The sequence below is a fragment of the Molossus molossus genome, unplaced genomic scaffold (assembly GCF_014108415.1).
Source record: "Molossus molossus isolate mMolMol1 unplaced genomic scaffold, mMolMol1.p scaffold_m16_p_10, whole genome shotgun sequence".
NCBI lineage: Eukaryota > Metazoa > Chordata > Mammalia > Chiroptera > Molossidae > Molossus > Molossus molossus.
This window is the reverse complement of record NW_023425345.1, coordinates 42233445-42240166: the sequence shown is the minus strand read 5'-3', so window position 1 is coordinate 42240166 and position 6722 is coordinate 42233445. Positions and strand designations below refer to the sequence as shown.

The window sequence follows — 6722 nt, the reverse complement described above, 5'->3', positions numbered from 1 at the left end:
TTTAGCTACCTGTACTGAAGTATGGGAGTAAAATTTAAACCGCCAAAGGGTAAAGAGCACTATTTTCTTTTAGGTGAAGTCTTGTAATTAAAGGCAAACAATAAACAGCCAATTAATAAAAACCCATAAAGTTTACCTACAAAATATGTAGTGGTAGGTTAATAATTTAACAAGTATTGCTGATATACTAGATTTTGATATTTTATTAAGATGTGAAAAAGATAAAAATAACTTTTTGTTGGAAACTATGAATGCAACATGCTAATAGATTAGAGTTAAATGCATGTAAGAATTACAAAGATAAATGTGAACATGATTCTCATCTGAGCTTATAGCATATTTGTGGCAATTAGGTTGTTTCAGCGATAATGCAGTTTTCATTACATGCTACGTTATAGGAAGGTATTTGTGTTTATTAGTGAAATTCTTATATGTTATATTTAATAATTCTAACTAAGCATTTTCCTAATCTGTTACATTTGTGTACTGCGAGGAGACAGTTTGTAGTATGGTCCAGTAGGAAGTTATCTTTCTTCTTGGCTGAAGGCAAAGCTAGTTGTGATGTCAGTGACCAGCTCACTCAGACTTTGTGGTATAACCCTCTTTGGGAAGGAAAAACAGGTTATAAAAATGATCTGCTTTCTTGAAATAATTTGAAATATTTCTGGGATTCTTTGGCATATGTATTGTTCACTATGATTCAAACACTTTATTTATTTATTTATTTATTTATTTATTTATTTTTTATCTCTTCCTCATTTAAATGAGAATAATTTCCAGTCTTATCATGATGCAAAAGAATTGTTAGTAATATTGTTGGAGCTAATATATTTTTGTAAAGATCCACTAATATGTCTATATTTAAAATATATGGAGAAAATATTTAACAATATCTGCTCCAGAAAAAAAAAATTGAGGAAAGAATGACACTTGGTAAATTTGCACTTCAGCCAGCAAAGTCTTCCCATTTATGTGTGTCAGAAGTTCCTTACTTTTGATAGAAATGAGAGAGAAAGTGCTGTGATTTCTCATTCAGTATTAAACATTAGATACTTTTTGGTACCTTATTCTGCCATTTTTACAGCAGTGCAAATGCAGGAGCTTATTTATGTCTGAGTAAGTATTCCATCGATTTCATTCAAGCATCAGTTGGTTTTCTGTAAAATAGATCTGGATGGCCTTGATTAATCTGTGTAGCCATTTGCACACAAGTCAATCAAAGATGTTTATTTCTGAAAGTGACTAAATATAGGTCATAATCAATGAACACTTATTGAGTAATTCTGCTATGAAAAACAGTATAGTAAGTGGTGTACAGGATAAAAAAAGTAGTGTGAGATAAGGTATCAATCAAATCAACAAAGTGGAGAAATTAAACTTAGCATGAAAGAATTGGCAAAAAATACAGAACAGTATAAGTTATAAATTATTAATATATACAGGAAATTGTGTGGGAATTCTCAGAAGGGAGAGCTCACTATAGGCTGAAATAGAGAATCTTTATGAAGAATAGCAGGACTAGACCTGGATAGAAAGGCTGTTTAGAATTCAGTTTGGTAGAAAAACAAAAAGAGAATAGTCAATTTAATTATTCAACACTGATATAAAAATATAAATTTATATGTTGTCAAGGAAACTATATTTATAACTATTTTTATCATTTAGTAAATTACTTATTTATATGTCCAAATATAAAATTTTTGGCAACATCATCACTCAAAAAATGTTTGTATTATATTCAAGTGTTTGTAAAGTTTCTCATTATAGACATTGTTTCAATTATTTTATTTGAAAAAAATAAAGTACTGTTGGAGAAAAGTACAGTATCATGAAATATCCCCAACTAATGCTTAATACAAGAGGTCATCTGGTTAAATCAGTAAAAATAAGAGCAGAAATATTGGCATTGAAACAACAATTATCCCTGGATGTATTGTGTCACATGTATTCTCTTGGGTGTATGTTCCATGTCACAGAACACAGTAACATTGTAGAAATGTCTAATAAAATCTACTGAACTAATTTATTTATAGTGTCTTAATATTATGCAAAGATCAGTATGGCTTGATCTGGAATTTCCAGTGATGGCATTTCCTGTTCCAAAGGCTTCCTGTCTAACAACTTAGATGGAAATGAAAACATGTATTTTGGGCAACAGTGTTAGATGTCTCAAAAAGTTTAATTGGTAATGATAAGGGCACTGACATCAAATATGCTGATTTAAATAAAATCATTTGATGAAATGTCAAGGTGGGAAAAAGTGATACTCACCAATTACTATTGTGTTAAATATTCTGTTTAAATTAATACATGTTATAAGTAAATTTTTGTTTATTTCACTTAATTCAAATGGGACACACAACTTTTTATAAGGGGCTCTTCTAGTTGGGAAAATGTAGACTATGTTATAATCAATATTGTTTTCCATTGGGATTTATGTGGTATTCTATAGGCAGCCCCAGTAAATGTCACTAGATAACTTCCAGGATGAAACCAAGGCCTATGGAATAATGAGATCTCATTTTTAATGCCAGTTTATTTAGATCATCATTATCAAAACATTTATTGCACCTAATACAATTCCACCTTTTTGTCTGCTGGCCCTCAATTCTTGTTGAGCAACATGAATAGTTTGCTTAAGAAGAGCTGATTAAGGTTATGTCTACAAATATTTTATTCAAATTAATCATTTCTCACATTTAAAACTAGATTTATGTCAGATTCCCAGAGCAATGGAATAGATAAACATTCCTTTGGGGAAGAACCGTAAACATCAATTTAAGAAGAGGCAAGTTCAGTACATTTATGTTGCTGTAAAATGGCTTTACTATTTCTAGTACAGTTTGAACTTATTTTACTATGTACTTAAAACTAATCCAGGAATATCATGGGTGAATTTTTTAATTACTTTTGATATTAACTTTTGAAGGGATCATATTTTAATAAATATAACAACATAATTCCTCTCTTGTTTGACATATCCAAACAGACCTAATAAGTTTTTCAGTTCTAAAAAACACATTAAAAGTTCATAGAAATAATATTAAGGCCTGACTAGTGTGGCTCAGTTGGTTTAGCATCATCCCAAGCACCAAGAGGTCCCTGGTTTAATTCCCAGTCAGGGCACACACCTAGATTGCCGGCTCAATCCCCAGTAGGGGGTGTGTAGGAGGCAGCTAATAAATGTTTTTCTCTCATTGATGTTTCTATCTCTCCTTCTCCCATCCTGTCTCTTTAAAAACCAATAAAGCAAAACATATTTTTTAAAAAAGAAATAATATTATGGAAAAAATACCTTGAAACTATTTTGGATTATTTTATATCTTAAAGCGATAAGAAAGCTGCCTCTGCAAATATTTCAACTGCTTTATCTGGTCTTTTCTAAACAGTCCCCCAACCCCATGGCTCAAATCCACTTGGTTCTCCATGGTTCAGCTCCCCATAACCATTTTAACTTGCCTCTAAAAAGAATTCTTGTCCTGGCCGGTTTGGCTCAGTGGTTAGAGTGTCGGCCTGTCGTCCAGAGAGGCCTGGGTTTGGTTCCTGCTAGGGGCACGTACCTCGGTTGCAGTTTGTCCGCGGCCCTGGTTGGGTCATGCGGGAGGCAGCCACTCAATGTGTCCCTTTCATGTCTCTGTCTCTGTCTCTGTCTCTGTCTCTGTCTCTGTCTCTGTCTCTCTCTCTCTTCCTCTCTCTCCCTCCCACTCTGTCTGAACAAAAAATGGAAAAATGTCCTTGGGCAAGGATAAAAAAACAACAAACAACTCTTAAAAAGAATTCTGGAATAGGGTTTAAATTCAGTTGGAGGGCCCTGGCCGGTTTGGCTCAGCGGTTAGAGCGTCCGCCTGCGGTCTGGAGAGACCCGGGTTCGGTTCCCGCTAAGGGCATGTACCTCAGTTGCAGTCTGTCCCCGGCCTTGGCTAAGGGCATGTACCTCGGTTGCAGTTTGTCCCCGGCCTTGGTTGGTCGTGTGGGTGGCAGCCACTCGATGTGTCCCTTTCACGTTGATGTTTCCTTCTCTCCCTCCCACTCTATCTGTGCAAAAAATGGAAAAATGTCCTCGGGTGAGGATTAAAAAAAAAAAAAAATTCAGTTGGAGGGAAATTAATGATAAAAAGGGTGTGTACAAACGAATACATACACTTTGTAACATTAATTTCTCTCCCAAAATAAAAGAGAAAGGAAAGTTTTAGAAATCTGAACTGTTGACTGATCTGTGAAGATTGTGTTAGGATTCCCAGAAGTTCTGAAAAGTGTTTTCAAAGCTGAACAAATACAGAATCCTTTTGCAGTTCATTTAGTTTTGAAAATCTTATTGCTACCCGTGTCCTGGAACTGAGATCAGGCCTTTGGGGAATTTTCATTCTGTTTCATATATCTGAGGTGAATGCTGACCTCTGGCTTCATGGACTAAGGAGATTTGAACTGTTGGTTGTTTATATTAGTCATGCTATGAAACATAGGACCTAGACCTCAAAGAGTGTCACCTGATTCTAAACAAACCTATTAGCAGATGCTTAACTATGGGCAATTCTGACTTAATCTTCTCAAAAAGTTTTAGTAAAATTAAACATATTTCCATGGTGCTTTTGCATTTACGAAGCTCTTATGACATACATTATGATATCAACTTTCCATTTTCCCTGGGGAAAGTGTTGCTACCTTCTGGGAGTATATTAAAGTGTTGCTACCTTCTGGGAGTATATTAAAATTATTTAATCAGCAGTAGAGTAGAAAAGGGCAGGCCAGGTAGCCGAAAAAGTGGTGGGCACACGTCCTCATGCACAGGTGATGGCAAATCAAGGCCAGATGGTCGAGGGGCTGTCCTGTCATGCTAAGGTCTGGATCTAACCTGGCAGCAGTGAAGTCTTTTGAGAAGACAACTATATGATTAGGCTCAAGTCGTGGAAAAATAATTCAGGCAACGTATTAAAAATAGTTTTAAAAGTCAAATAATGGAAGTGATTGCTATTATCTAGGTCAAAAACAAAGAAGGCTTTTGTCCAGGCAATGAAAATGGAGTCCTATGGTCATATACAAGACTTATTTGAGAGGTATTAAGGAGGCAGAGTTAACACAGTTGGATAATTGCTGTTGGCTAAGTGGGGTAAGAGTAAAGGAAGGGTCACAGTTAGCTCCCAGGTCTCTGTCTTGGGCACTTAGATGGGTGATAGTGTAACTCATGAGGCTACCGAATGGGGATGAGATAGCAGATTTGATGGGGAAAGGGAGTTCAATGATAAACATATTGCATTTACAGGCATTTGAGTATGGGAAAATATAGTACTGCCTACCAGAAAGTTCTTAATGTAAATTTGTTTCACAGGAGGGAGGCAGACTGGGATTTAGATTCTGTGGTTTCAGAGGAAAGTAGGTAGTTGAAACCATGAGAATGAATTGGATAATGAAAGAACATATGGAACGAGAAACAAAATGATCAGTGAAGAAGGCCTGATGAAGTACTACTTTTAAAGTAGTCTCTTAATATATTTATGAATATGTTCATTATTACTGGTTAGAAAAGAAATGTCCATTTTAATTTTTTAATCTCTTGAATGTTAATTATTTTTCTCCCAAGCCTATTGACATTCTAAGTGTAATTTCTTGATTTGCCCTTTGTGGAAAAGCTTAATGAACTTGCTTAAAATGATTTACTAATTATTTAAGTTCATAATGATGTGTTGCTATTAAAAGTCTAATGGAACTATATATGGTAAATGTGAGTTTTCAGTTTATTACTTAATCCAAGCAAGTTAAAGAAGCTGCTCTGTGCTTTTTTCAACACACTCTCATCTGATGTCTGCCTGTGTTGAAACTTGTCAGAGTGGCCAGTGACTTTCCATGTTTCCAAAGTTCTTCTGTCATCATCTTCTTCAGTCTCTGGGCAGGACTGCCACTTTTCACTCTTCTCTTCTTGAAACTCTTTCATACACATGTTTGTAAATTCAAGGATTAGCTCTGGAGAAGGCTGCTCAAGAAACCGGTGATCCTTTTGTAGTTTGTAAGCATGATGATTGGGTGTTCCTGCTCCTCTTTGAGATGTGCCTCTGTCATACCTCGTTACAACATTGGCACATGGCTTGTCTGATGTGAAAAACAAACAAACAACAAACAGCAACAGCAGCACACACACAAAATAGGAAGAAGAAGGAGGAGGAAGAAGAGCAGGAGGAGGAGGAAAAGAAGAAGGAGAAGAAAAGAAACTGGTAACAATGCTTGATTCTGGACAGGGAAGTGGGAAGCAGAGGGAGTTAATTTTCACTGTAAAGTCTCTTACATCTTTTTCATTTTGACCATTTGTATGTATCATCTATCAAGGAAATAATGCAATTTTATAAAAAGAGCAAAGGCCATGAAGATGTAGTTTTCTGAAACAACATAGTTTAATTTCTATACAACATGTACTTTAGTCATTATATAATAGAAATGGAATATAAACACAATTCTAAGGTTTATTTGATGCTGCTCTCACCATGTTTTAAATGATTCTGCAGTTGTAATGGGTATAATAATTTAGGTCTTCTGATTATATGTGCAAGTCTTTGTTTAGAGGGCCTTATTCTTCTCTAAGTATTAGGCCTTGTCTCACAAAACTAGAAGTCTTAAGATAGCTAGTCCAGGATTGATTTGGTGGCTCAGCAATGGTACCAGACACCCAAGCTCTTTCTGTGTTTCTATTCCAATATTCTGTATATGAAGTGTGCTGTTACTGTGTTCGTTGC

At 35.3% G+C, this 6722-nt stretch overlaps 1 non-coding gene across 1 annotated transcript; it reads left to right on the top strand.

Annotated features, from left to right (window-relative positions):
- Nucleotides 1-5986: 5986 nt before the first annotated feature.
- LOC118624906 lies at nt 5987-6090 on the top strand. Its single transcript, XR_004958559.1, has one exon. It is a non-coding gene; the product is annotated as a small nucleolar RNA U13 (small nucleolar RNA).
- The last annotated feature ends 632 nt before the right edge of the window (nt 6091-6722 follow it).